This window comes from Bos javanicus, chromosome 24 (assembly GCF_032452875.1).
Source record: "Bos javanicus breed banteng chromosome 24, ARS-OSU_banteng_1.0, whole genome shotgun sequence".
Classification (NCBI taxonomy): Eukaryota; Metazoa; Chordata; class Mammalia; order Artiodactyla; family Bovidae; genus Bos; species Bos javanicus.
Genome location: NC_083891.1, coordinates 24345012 through 24359803, shown reverse-complemented (window position 1 = coordinate 24359803; position 14792 = coordinate 24345012). Strand labels below are relative to the sequence as shown.

The 14792-nt window shown below is 38.3% G+C and overlaps 1 pseudogene; it reads left to right on the top strand.

Annotated features, from left to right (window-relative positions):
* Positions 1–13554: 13554 nt before the first annotated feature.
* LOC133237382 (large ribosomal subunit protein P1-like) lies at positions 13555–13889 on the top strand (annotated as a pseudogene).
* Positions 13890–14792: the final 903 nt, after the last annotated feature.

Genomic DNA, 14792 nt, shown 5'->3' with positions numbered 1-14792 from the left:
CTATGTTCATCAGTGATATTGGCCTGTAGTTTTCTTTTTTTGTGTTATCTTTGGTTTTGGTATCAGGGTGATGGTGGCCTCATAGAATGAGTTTGGAAGTGTTCCTTCCCCTGCAATTTTTTGAAAGAGTTTTAGAAGGATGGGCATTAGCTCTTCTCTAAATGTTTGATAGAATTCTCCTGTGAAGCCATCTGGTCCTGGGCTTTTGTTTTTTGGGAGATTTTTGATCACAGCTTCAATTTCAGTGGTTGTAATTGGGTTGTTCATAATTTCTGTTTCTTCCTGGTTCAGTTGGAAGATTGAACTTTTCTAAGAATCTGTCCATTTCTTCCAGGTTATTCATTTTATTGCCATATAGTTGTTCATAAGTCTCTTATAATCCTTCGTATTTCTGCATTGTCTGTTGTAACCTCTCCTTTTTCATTTCTAATTTTGTTGATTTGATTCTTCTGTCTTTTTTTCTTGATGAGTCTGGGTAAAAGCTTATCAATTGTTTGTCTTCTCAAAGAACCAGCTTTTAGTTTTATTAATCTTTACTATTGTTTCTTTCATTTCTTTTTCATTTATTTCTGCTCAGATCTTTATGATTTCTTTCCTTCTACTAAGTTTGGGGCTTTTTTGTTCTTCCTTTTCCAGTTGTTTTAGGTGTAAAGTTTGGTTTTCTATTCAATGTTTTCTTGTTTCTTGAGGTAGAATTGTATTGCTATAAACTTCCCTCTTAGAACTGCTTTTGCCACATCCCATAGGTTTTGAGTTGTGTTTCCATTGTCATTTGTTTCTAGAAATTTTTTGATTTCCTTTCTGATTTCTTCAGTAACCTGTTGGTTATTTAGAAATGTGTTGGTTAATATCCATGTGTTTGTGTTTCTTACAGTTTTTTCTTGTAACTGATATCTAATCTCATAGCATTGTGGTTGGAGAAGATGCTTGATACAATTTCAGTTTTCTTATATTTACTGAGGTTTGATTTGTGGCCCAACATTCTGGAGAATGTTCCATGTGCACTTGAGAAGAAGGTGTTTTCTTCTGCATTTTGATGAAATGTCCTGAAGATATCAATGCAATCCATCTCATCTAATGTGTCATTTAATATCTGTGTTTCCTTGCTAATTTTCTGTTTTGATGATCTGTCCTTTGGTGTGAGTGGGGTGTTAAAGTCTCCTACTATTATTGTGTTACTGTCAATTTCTCCTTTTATGTCTGTTAGTGTTTGTCTTATGTATTGAGGTGCTCCTATGTTGGGTGCATAGATATTTATAATTGTTATGTCTTCCTCTTGGATTGATCCCTTGATCATTATGTAGTGTCCTTCCTTATCTCTTGTAATCTTCTTTAAGGTCTATTTTGTCTGATATGAAGACTGCTACTCTGGCTTTCTTTTGCTTCCCATTTGCATGGAATATATTTTTCCATCCTCTCACTTTCAGTTTATATGTGTCTTCAGATCTGAAGTGGGCTTCTTTTAGACAGCTTATATATGGATCTTGTTTTTATATCCACTCAGCCAGTCTGTGTCTCTTGGTTGGAGCATTTAATATATTTACATTTAAAGTAATTATTGATATGTATGTTCCTATTGCCATTTTCTTTAATCTTTGGGGTTGATTTTGTAGATCTTTTTTCTTCTCTTGTATTTCTTGACTATATAAGTCCCTTCAACATTTGTTGTAAAGTTGGTTTGGTGGTACTGAATTCTCTTAACTTTTCCTTGTCTGAAAAGCTTTTTATTTCTCCACCAATTTTGAATGAGATCCTTGCCAGGTACTGTAATTTTGGTTGTAGATTTTTCCCTTTCAATACCTTAAATATATCCTGCCATTCCCTTCTGGCCTTCAGTGTTTCTGCTGAAAGATCAGCTGTTAAGCATATGGGGTTTCCTTTGTATGTTACTTGTTGCTTCTCCCTTGCTGCTTTTAATATTCTTTCTTTGTGTTTAGTCTTTGTTAGTCAGATTAGTATGTGTCTTGGCATGTTTCTTCGGGTTTATCTTGTATGGGACTCTTTGTGCCTCCTGGACTTAACTGACTATTTCCTTTTCCATGTTGCATAAATTCTCAACTATAATCTCTTCAAAAATTTTCTCATGCCCTTTCTTTTCCTCTTCTTCTTCTGGGACTCCTATAATTCAAATTGGTGCGTTTGATATTGTCCCAGAAGTTTCTGAGACTATCCTCAATTCTTTTCATTCTTTTTACTTTATTCTGCTCTTCAGAAGTTATTCCCACCATTTTATCTTCCAGCTCACTGATTCATTTTTCTACTTCAGATATTCTGCTATTGATTCTTTCTAGAGTAATTTCAGTAATTGTGTTGTTTGTCTCTGTATGTTTATTCTTTAGTTCTTCTAGGTCTTTGTTAATTGATTCTTGCATTTTCTCCATTTTGTTTTCAAGGGTTTTGATCATGTTTACTATCATTATTCTGAATTCTTTTTCAGGTAGTTTGCCTATTTCCTCTTCATTTATTTGGACTTCTGTGTTTCTAGTTTGTTCCTTCATTTGGGTAGTATTTCTTTGCCTTTTCATTATTTTTTTTAACTTATTGTATCTTAGGTCTTGTTTTCCCAGGCTTCAGGGTTGAATTCTTTCTTCCTTTTGGTTTCTGCCCTCCTAAGGTTGGTCCAGTGGTTTGTGTAAGCTTCTTGTAGGGTGAGATTTGTGCTGAGTTTTTGTTTGTTTGTTTTTCCTCTGATGGGCAAGGCTGAGTGAGGTGGTAATCCTGTCTACTCATGATTGGGTTTGTATTTTGTTTTGTTTGTTGTTTAGATGAGACGTCTTGCACAGGGTGCTACTGGTGGTTGGGTAATGCCAGATCTTGTATTCAAATAGTTTCCTTTGTGTGAGTTCTCACTATTTAATACTCCCTCGGGTTCATTCTCTGGTTGTCTAGGGTCTTGGGTCAGTCCTCCCACTCCAAAGTCTCAGGGCTTGATCTCTCTCCAAAGACCACCCTAGGTCCAATCTACCAAGAGGAATTTCACCTGAAATGAAAGGGCCTTTACTTGAGTTCCAAAAGCCAGTGCACAAGAACACAATGGAGATCTCTGACTCCGCGGAAACTGCTGCCCTGCCCACAGCCTGAGCCATGAACCCTTAGAAGTAAAGAGAAACGCTGAGAATGAGGAGTCTTGGAAGAACTTGGAAACTCTATGATATGTTTTTTGACTTGCTAAGATATGGAAATTTTTCACAAAGAGATTCCTATATGAATGTAATTGGGTAAGTCCTTGGGAAAGAGTGTGTATCTAAATTCAAGTTGGCAACACCTGATTGGCTGTTGTCAATTTCAGCCCATCGTACCACACTGGAAAGAAATCAATCAATGCCTGTAAGTGGAAGCCATGCTGGTACCACTCAGCCATCAGTTCAAGGGAAGACCTGCTTGCAGAAGTGTGTGTGGCCAACAGTCTCTAAGTGTAAGTGACCTTGGGGTCTGCCTCAGTTTTTGAGTTAACGCCAAGTACTTCCCTGGCAGCCCCCAGCAGACCACTGAGCAAAGCAGTGTGAGGGGACTTTCAACCTCTAGACAGTAGCAACTGGTCCCTGGAAGCTCATCATCTTGCTGCCCACCATTGGCTGACCAAGCTTCCTCAGAACTGCCCCACAGGCTGAAGTTTGCCCCCTCGCCCCCCTCCCCCCAACCCAACCCTGACTCTCCTTTCTTCTCTCCTACTTCCTCAGTCACCACACCTCTACATCAGAGTCTGAAAGTTTTCTGGAACTGCTCTTGCTTCTTTCCCCCTTTATCTGTCACAGCCATTATCCCCAATTAATATCTTCCACTGCTAGCTCTGGTCAAGGCATCTGTTTCTGGGAAGACTCACCTGACACATACCACCATTTACTTCATTATATCAGGAGCTTTTGGAAAATATATGGGAAAACAATGAAAAAAAAAAAAAAGCCTACTTGTATTTTTTTAATTTACTCATATATTCCTCATTTACAGCAATTTTTGCTTTATATAAAGGTATGACAAGGCTTCCCTCGTGGTCCAGTGGTTAAGAACCTGCCTGACAATGCAGGGGACATGGGTTGGATCCCTGGTCCGGGAAGATCCCACATGCCACAGGGCAACTAGGCCCAAGCACCGCAACTACTGAAGCTCATGTGCCTAGAGCCTGCACTCTGTAACAGGAAAAGACATTGAATGAGACGCCTGTGCCCCACAACTAGAGAGTATCCCCTCCTCACTGCAACTAGAGAAAGCCCACAAGCAACAACAAAGATCCAGCTCAGCCAAAGATTAATCAATTAAAAATGAAATTTAGAAAAAATTAAACATATGACATACTCTGGGATATTCCTTGTCTCTGATCCCTGATTTCCAGGTCTCTGCTCTGGTTGGGTCACATGGACTCTTTCTGAGATAGAAGTTGGCATTTTTTGAAAGCATGCTAATATTTTGGAAGAATCAACATTAGCAAATATGTACACTATTTAAAAGATAAATTTTTCTCGGACAACTAAAAAATTGTAAACTGTTATCAACTATTTTGCAATTTTCCTTGCAGCTGGTTGGCACAGAATTGTTCTATCAAATCTAAATGCTCTCTAATTGTAACAGATTTGGGGACAGATGACTTTGATGGCAGATCTGAAAACAACTGGGACCAAGTTGAGATGGGCTGAATCAAACCCAAAGCTCCCTCAAATGAACACTCTGGTGTGTTTCTAGCAAAGTGTTCATTTTCAATGCACGCTCACCATTCCTAACTCCTTAGTGTCATGTGCGCTTTTGGTGTGAGAAAGTCTGTGAGATCAATTATCCATCTTTCTTATTTTACTGCCAAACTGGACCCTGATATGGGTTTTGGATCAGGTGCCCATGACCATGTGTGACCTTGGCCAATTCACCCAAGCTTCCAGGATTTTTTTTTAGGGTCCTTTCACATGTTAGGAAGGAGGGGGCTGAACCAGAAATTCACTATGATCACTTTCAGTTCCTAATGTCTATAATCTTACAAAATGAAAAAGGAATAAAATATGTCAAAAAAAAAACCTTCCTGTATTACTTCTTCTCTAAAATACAAAATGCTAAAACATGTTCAGTTTTTCAAAAACATTCTGCTTTTTTCAATCTTCTTTCCCTGCTTTGCAGGATGATCTCAATGAATTTCAGAGGAATTGAGAAGACCAATTTCCAGATCATCTGGAGTAATTAATTCCAGTGGTTGGAGTTAATTATGATGAGGCAATTCATAAAGTATACAGTAGAAAAAAGCAGCAATTGATGAGACAGTGGGATTTTTTTTTTCAAAGGCATTCTTCTGGCAAAACATTTCAAAGTTAAACATATGTGTGCTTCAGTGGTGGGAAAACAGTTTATGATGTTATCATTAGGTTTGGGTGTGAATTATGTACAAATGGCCCTATGTATATTTTTGCAGATATGATTCAGGCCTAAGTGATGTATTACATGGGAGAATTAATTACTATAACAGAGATCTTAGCCCCATCACGCTTTTTATGTAGAAACTATGGTATATATTTACCAAAAAATCCATTAGTAAAAGTGACATGATATTGTGAAATAATATAAATATCAACATGAAAAATCAACGGGAATTTATTGAGTATAAAAATAATAATTTGGGAAGCACTCTCAAATCTGTATTATAAAAATAAAGAATTTGCAATAATGCAATAACAGACTGTATTTCTATTTTATGATTCTGATAATAAAACAGATTCCACTTTCCTGGTTTATGCTGTTATCAAACCCCCCTGATATAATTAGATAGCCTTGTTTGAAATAGTTATTTAGATTTTATTATTGCATAGCAAAAATCCCTTTGTTAAAAAAAAAATCTTCAATATCTTAAATCTAAGAGCTATGTTGCTGAAATAAGCCTTGAGAACCCCATATCAAGTTCCTTCAAAATAAAAGAGCCAGGGATTTCTGTAAACTGATTAATAATGATAATACCTTGCATTTTCAATTATTTTAATAGTTAACAAATCAATTTCACTTTCATAATCTCTCTCATTTTATTCTCTGAATGCCTCTGTGAGGTAGGTTCTATTATTCCCATTTTGCAGATGGAGAAATTTATAGTTGTATTAAATGGCAAAGCAGAGACTAGACTGGCTATCATGTTATTCAACAATTCCATTCTGCTCAAAACCCTGCAAATTACAAGCAAAACCATCTAGCTAAGAAACATCATGTGTGCGATGTGCTTTGCAATATTGTGTTTTAAAGCTGATTATTAAAACCTGTTCCAGACCCTTTCTCAGAAACTCCAATGTTTCACTTTCTACCTTAAAGCTGGGTGCCTGAGTTTTAAGCCAGGTTTTTGTTGTTAAGTGGCTTTGACTCCTTAGCTAGACAGCTTGCCATCTCTGAAAGGAGAGGGCGAAGTCTTCTAGATCTAAAGCACTTGTTTCAAAATTTTTAAAACTAAAATAAACCTTTTCCTGATTGATTGACCATGTCATTATCACTTATGTCACCATATTGTAATGGTTGTAGGATGAAATCAATGGCTCAGAAAGTTTTGCTTCTGTAAAAACAAGGTTAAATAAGCTTGCATAAGATATTTTCCTTGAAAGTGATTATACTTGAAAAGGTTTTTCTCTAAAATATCTTATACGAATAAGGCAAAAACCTACTTTGTTGAGGTAAGAAGAAAAAAAAAGAAAAGGAAGAAAAATTCACAAATGGAGATTAGCTTAACAGTATCTTAATAATTTTCCATTCTTTACTGATTTAGGTTCTAGACTACAGAAATGTTTTAGTTGTTGTGAGGAGGAAAACAATCTCACCAGTCTTTTGATATTAAGAAGAGCATGCTGGGTCATATACCCTATGTTAAATTTATAGAGTTGTCTAAAAATGGGACAAATATACTTGCCATTGAGAATGTGAGAAGAGTAAAATATCAGATTGTTAAAATGCTGGCCACACCAGATGAAAATATGAACTTAAAATTAATTTTCAACTTGATTATAAATAGAAGTATCTAAATTTTGTTTCGGATTTTTGTGGCATTTCAGATAAGAAGTTGTCACCTAAAACATTGCTATTGTAGCCAAAATGTGGGAGCAACTAAAGTGTCCATTGACATATGAATGTGTTAAGATATATAATGGAGTATTACTCAGCTATAAAAAAGAATGAAATAAGCCATTACTATAGTAACTGTAGTAACATGGATGGGTAACTAAGTTACTGTAGTAACATGGATGGGTCTAGAGATTATCACACTAAGTGAAGCCAGAAAGAGAAAGACAAGTATCATGATATCACTTATATGTGGAATCTAAAAAAATCACACAAATGAACTAATTAACAGAACAGAAATAGACTCATAGACATAGAAAACAAACTTATGGCTACCAAAAGGGAAAGAACGGATGGGATAAAATAGGAGTTTGGGATTAAAATACATGCACTGCTGCTACTGCTGCTGCTAAGTTGCTTCAGTTGTGTCCGACTCTGTGCGACCCCAGAGATGGCAGCCCACTAGGCTCCTCCATCCCTGGGATTCTCCAGGCAAGAACACTGGAGTGGGTTGCCATTTCCTTCTCCAATGCATGAAAGTGAAAAGTGAAAATGAAGTCGCTCAGTTGTGTCCTACTCCTAGCGACCCCATGGACTGCAGCCTACCAGGCTCCTCCGTCCATGGGATTTTCCAGGCAAGAGTACTATGCACTACTATATATAAAATAGGTAACAGGTACTTGCTGTATAGCACAGGGAACTATACTCAATATCGTGCAATAACCTACAGTGGAAGAGAATGTAAAAAAACTAACGTATTTTTATATATGTTTAACGGAAACACTTTGTTGTACACCTGAAACTAACAAAACATTGTAAATCAACTATATTTCAGTAAAAAGTTTAAAAACCACTGCCAGTGTATTGATGTACTTCAGTTCAAGTTACATATGCAGTTGATCTTTGAACAATGCAGAGGTTAGGGGCAATGATCCTCCATGAAGTGGAAAATCAACATGTATCACTTAGGATTGACCCTTGCATCCACAATTCCACATCTGTGTGTTCAACCAACCATACACCTGTGTAGTACTGCGCTACTTACTATTGAAAAAAAAAATTCCTTGTATAAGTGTACCTGCATAGTTCAAACCTATGTTGTTAAAGGAGCGACTGTATTCTTGTCTTACACATTTCCAAGTCCTCCCCAACTTCCCCCTCAAATCATGCCTCAACAGTAGATATTGTTTATTATGGACTAGGCATTTATGAGTATTATTTATTTTTATCTTGTAAACGACTGTGTAAGTGAGGTATTGTTATCTCAATTTTGCACGTTAGGAAAATGAGTTCAGTGGTAAATCCAGGTATACCTGCTTCTCAAGGCAAGTTGGTTTCATTAACCACAAAACTTTCCATCCAGTTTGTAGCCAATTGCTGTAGCATTCTATACACCCATGTGTTAGGAAATACGAATACTAACGTGGTGGAAATGTCTATGTAGTGGTTTTTCTGGAACATAGAAAAATTCTGGGAGTGTTAATGTGCAGTCCTTGGAAATAACAAATTTCCCCCTAAGAAGACACCTCCGAGTTTTTAAAAAAACTGTTATTGGAGTATTGATGCTTTTAAATGTTGTGTTATTTAGTTTCTACTGTACAGCACAGTGAATCAGCTATATATATATATATATATATCTATATATCTATATCTATATCTATATATATATATATATCTCCTCTTTTTTGGATTTCCTATATATATATATATATATATATCTCCTCTTTTTTGGATTTCCTTCCCATTTAGGTCACCAGAGAGTACTGAGTGGAGTTCCTTGTGCTATACAGTGTATATCAGATCAGTCTCTCAGTCATGTCCAATCGCAGCCAGGCCTCCCTGTCCATCCTCAACTCCCGGAGTTCACTCAGACTCACGTCCATCGAGTCAGTGATGCCATCCAGCCATCTCATCCTCTGGCGTCCCCTTCTCCTCTTGCCCCCAATCCCTCCCAGCATCAGAGTCCTTTCCAATGAGTCAACTCTTCACATGAGGTGGCCAAAGCACTGGAGTTTCAGCTTTAGCATCATTCCTTCCAAAGAAATCCCAGGGCTGATCTCCTTCAGAATGGACTGGTTGGATCTCCTTGCAGTCCAAGGGACTCTCAAGAGTCTTCTCCAACACCACAGTTCAAAAGCATCAATTCTTCAGCGCTCAGCCTTCTTCACAGTCCAACTCTCACATCCATACATGACCACAGGAAAAACCATAGCCTTGACTAGATGAACCTTTGTTGGCAAAGTAATGTCTCTGCTTTTGAATATGCTATCTAGGTTGGTCATAACTTTCCTTCCAAGGAGTAAGCGTCTTTTAATTTCATGGCTGCAGTCACCATCTGCAGTGATTTTGGAGCCCCCCAAAATAAAGTCTGACACTGTTTCCACTGTTTCCCCATCTATTTCCCATGAAGTGGTGGGACCAAATGCCATGATCTTCGTTTTCTGAATGTTGAGCTTTAAGCCAACTTTTTCACTCTCCTCTTTCACTTTCATCAAGAGGCTTTTGAGTTCCTCTTAACTTTCTGCCATAAGGGTGGTGTCATCTACATATCTGAGGTTATTGATATTTCTCCCGGCAATCTTGATTCCAGTTTGTGTTTCTTCCAGTCCAGCGTTTCTCATGATGTACTCTGCATATAAGTTAAATAAACAGGGTGACAATATACAGCCTTGACGAACTCCTTTTCCTATTTGGAACCAGTCTGTTGTTCCATGTCCAGTTCTAACTGTTGCTTCCTGACCTGCATACAAATTTCTCAAGAGGCAGATCAGGTGGTCTGGTATTCCCATCTCTTTCAGAATTTTCCACAGTTTATTGTGATCCACACAGTCAAAGGCTTTGGCATAGTCAATATCAATAATATATATATGTGTTAGTCCCAAATGGGATGAAGAGGACAATTCCTTGATGGCTGGGGAAAGACATCAGTTTTCCAAACGTATGGGCTTTTGCATTGTGTTATGTCTCTATATCTCTGTCCATTAGCAGACTTTTCCAGGCTTCCTTTCGCTTACTAGCACGTAATCAATTTTTCCTGGGAAGAGGTATGACCTAGGACACTTGCCTATTTTATATATAGAACTATAAAGATAACGATACCCTCCAGCAAATGAGGAAAACTGTGAGCAGTAAATGCCTGTGTCTCCAACTAATTCACAGAATTTCCTCCAAGAGAGGGACTTATTTTGCATTTGAACTCCAAAACACCTTTCAAGATTGTTAAACTTAACACCAGCTTGAAAATCCCAGTCATGCTGGAGATCAATTAACTGCCTCCAGGGTTCTGCAGGCTCCCCTTCAAGGTGTCTGCATTTGAGAGTAATTTGGCCATTACCACATTTGCACCAAATAAAAACACATTATTATTTTGTATGATATCAAGTTGACTTAATAATACTCAAATGCATTCAAAGTTTGCTCCTTGAATTTCTTATCTGAACTAATAGTCAATGCCATCCTTGTCCCTCTGTAGCGGTTTCAAATCTCAGCTTGTCTTCCTCTGCACACTTGTTTTATCTGAAATCCTTCTTTCCATGACACAACTGCTTTCCTCGTTCTCAGCTTGGGATTTCAATGCACCGATACTCCCCTCATACATATTTCAAACCAACTTTCGCATATGGCATCAAAATTCATTCCTGTACTACTTAATTACCTATTTGCCTTTAGCTTTAATATTTTAAAATAATAATCTCTTATGACAGCAATCAGTGTTCACTGTAGAAGATTTATATGATTATAAATAGACAAGGGATAAAGAGAAAATAATAAACACTGCAGGGCTGTCAGTCAGAAATAACCTCGGTTGTATAGTTTTTCTTTATTTCCATGTATATTCTTATTTTAAAATGTTACAATCATGAATCATACCTTATAAACTATTTTGTAAGCTTTGCCCACAATAAAACATGACTATATCTCTCTTCCTAGATATTATTTTTCAATCTTATTCAAAATGGTTTCATAATTTCCCATTACATGGGTATACAGAGTTTATTCAACCAATTCTCAAATGATAGGCTTAAGGTTATTTCCATGTGTTTGGCTATTTTAAACAAGTGTATTGATAAATAACCTTGGTAAATAAATCTTTGTTACATTCTATAATCATTTTCTTAGGGTGAATTCTTAGAGGAAGAATTATTGTCTGTGCATAATTTTAGGATTAAAAAATGAATGTATTTTTCCAAAGTTACATTCAGTATAGCTGTACCAATTTATACTAAGATTGTTGATGACTGCTAGTACCCAAGTACTATCAATTTTAAAGTAAATTTTCTAGGTAACAACTCTGATTCAACCAGCTTTTATTTGACCAGTAAAGGAATTGAACTTAAAATTTTCCTGGTCTCTATTTGGTTACGTGTGTGCACGTGTGTATATCTGTGTCTTATTGCCAGTTCATGTTCTTGGTTCATTTGTTTACTAGACTACATACTCTTTCAAAAATATTAATTTGTAAGAACTCTCCATGTATTTAAAACAGTAAAACTTTAATGTCTTATATATTATAAATATTTTTCCAGGTTTTTAAAGTTTTTCAATTAATTTGCTTCAGACATTTAAAAAATGTGTAGAGTTCATTTTTTCCTTTAAAGTGTTTTTTGCTTTGATGTTATCATATACATTTTCAGTTACAGCACAGTTCCTAGTATTTTTATGATTTTAGTTTAAAATTTAGATTTGCACTACTTAAAATTACTTTGCCAACAAAGGTCCGTCTAGTCAAGGCTATGGTTTTTCCAGTGGTCATGTGTGGATGTGAGAGTTGGACTGTTAAGAAAGCTGAGTGCTGAAGAACTGATGCTTTTGAACTGTGGTGTTGGAGAAGACTCTTGAGAGTCCCTTGGACTGCAAGGAGATCCAACCAGTCCATTCTGAAGGAGATCAGCCCTGGGATTTCTTTGGAAGGATTGATGCTAAAGCTGAAACTCCAGTACTTTGGCCACCTCATGCGAAGAGTTGACTCATTGGAAAAGACTCTGATGCTGGGAGGGATTGAGGGCAGGAGGAGAAGGGGACGACAGAGGATGAGATGGCTGGATGGCATCGCTGACTCGATGGATGTGAGTCTGAGTGAACTCCGGGAGCTGGTGATGGACAGGGAGGCCTGGCATGCTGCTATTCATGGGGTCGCAAAGAGTCGACACGACTGAGTGACTGAACTGAACTGAACTGAACTGAAAAGAGCGAAGCATCTAACAACAGAGTAGGAAGATCCTACAGGGAGAAGCAGAGGAATTTCCCTACCACTCTCCATCCCCAGGTCCCAAGGTTGGGAGATTGGAGATGGTGGCAGTACAGGAGGTTAGGCTTAGATTCACCTGTGGGGTCACATGGAAAGACTTGCTATCAGCATCTGGAGAGGACATGCCAAGGGTAAGAGGTGAAAGCCTGGCAAGCACCACTTTCTCTGCTCTCCTGACTGTTCTTTAGCACAGGGACACTATCCATCAACAGCCTTCTTCTAACGCTTACCTTAATCCTTTAAGGATCATCTCACATGCTCCAAATTGTGTGGAGTTCCATCCAAACGCAGCATGAAGACCACACTTTCCAAAGGCCCCACTTGGAAAAGAAGGGCCCTGACACCCAGAGGTACAAAGTGGTATGAAAAGAAAAACAAGATGTTAACTGGGCCACGGTAGACCCATCTGGGACTATCTGTGTTTAGTGCGTGTCCCCTTAAACCTCTTCTCGAGACTGATCCTATTCAAAAAGGCTTGAGACTTCTGTGGAAGTCTAGTGGTTAAGACTCCAAGATCCCAATACAGCTTTTGATCCCTGGTGGGGGAACTAAGATTTCAGAGAACAGCCAAAATAATAATAATAATAATAATAATAATAATAATAATAATTTAAATGCCCTCCTTGGAAGGAAAGTTATGACCAACCTAGATAGCATATTCAAAAGCAGAGACATTCCTTTGCCAACCAAGGTTCGTCTAGTCAAGGCTATGGTTTTTCCTGTGGTCATGTATGGATGTGAGAGTTGGACTGTGAAGAAGGCTGAGCGCTGAAGAATTGATGCTTTTAAACTGTGGTGTTGGAGAAGACTCTTGAGAGTCCCTTGGACTGCAAGGAGATCCAACCAGTCCATTCTGAAGGAGATCAGCCCTGGGATTTCTTTGGAAGGAATGATGCTAAAGCTGAAACTCCAGTGCTTTGGCCACCTCATGCGAAGAGTTGACTCATTGGAAAGGACTCTGATGCTGGGAGGGATTGGGGGCAAGAGGAGAAGGGGACGCCAGAGGATGAGATGGCTGGATGGCATCACTGACTCGATGGATGTGAGTCTCAGTGAACTCCAGGAGTTGATGGACAGGAGGCCTGGCGTGCTGCGATTCATGGGGTCACAAAGAGTCGGACACGACTGAGCGACTGATCTGATCTGAAAACATAAATAAAAATAAAAAAATAAAAAACTTACCTTTTCTCAGCTGCCCTAAGATGCTTAGTCCTTCCAAGGAAGCAAGACCACACTGGGGTGAGGTCCCCGCTTCATCCGAAGACTAGCACCACACCGTAGCCCTCGCCTAGCACTCAAAGATGGCCTCCGTCTCAGAGCTCACCTGCATCTATTCAGCCCTCATTCTACACGGTGAGGCTCATGGAGGACAAGATCAACGCCTTCATTAAAGCAGCCGGTATAAACATTGGCTCTTTCTGGCAGGTTGGTTTTCACAGGCTCTGGCCAGTGTCAACACTGGGAGCCTCATCGGCCATGTGGGGGCTGGTGGACCTGCCCCAGCCGCTGGTAGTCTCTCCGCAGGAGTCCGGCCCTCTCCACCACTGCTGTCCCAGCTGAGCAGAAGAACACGTAAGTAAAGAAAGAAGAGTCTCAAGAGTCTGATGATGACATGGGCTTAGGTCTTTTTGACTAAGCCTTTTAAGTAACACATTCAATAGAAAGATAAGCGTGTTGCTGCAAATGGCTTGTATGTGAAATCTACAAAATGATATAAATGAACTTATTTACAAAACAGAAATGGAATCACACATGTAGAAAACTAACTTATGGTTCAGTTCAGTTCAGTTCAGTCGCTCAGTCGTGTCTGATTCTTTGTGACCCCATGAATCACAGCACGCCCGGCCTCCCTGTCCATCACCAACTCCCAGAGTTCACTCAAACTCATGTCCATCAAGTCGGTGATGCCATCCAGCCATCTTCTACTTATGGTTACCAGGGGGGAAAGGAAGGGTGGGATGAATTGGAAGATTGGGATTGACATAATTACACTATTATATATTAGTTAAGTATATATAAAATAGATAACTATAGATAACTAATAAGCACCTAGGGTATAGTGCAGGAAACTCTACTCAATACTCTGTAATGACCTACAGGGAAAAGAAGTTAAAAAAGAGTGGATATATGTATGTGTATAAGTGATTCAGTTTGCTGTACACCTGAAACTAACACAACATTATAAAGCAACCGTACTCCAATAAAAAATAATCAGAACAAACAAACAGAAGACTGAGCTCTTTGCTGCTATTGGTCTTACTGATAATAAATAAATCAGCTCACTCAGAATTCCTACCAGCAAATTTCTGTTTATATATGATTGGTCAGCAGTAGGAACATCTCTTACTACCAGAGAGGATGGAAATGCAGGTTTTTAGGTGGGCACTTTGGCACCCATAATCCAATTAGCATTCTCTTCATAAAGAAAGAAGGAGAGACACACTGGATGAAAAATACCTGTTGTTTATGGGGGCGAATTTGACGAACGTAATTCAAATAAAATGGGAAATTTCTAAATAACAAAATATTGATTAGAATA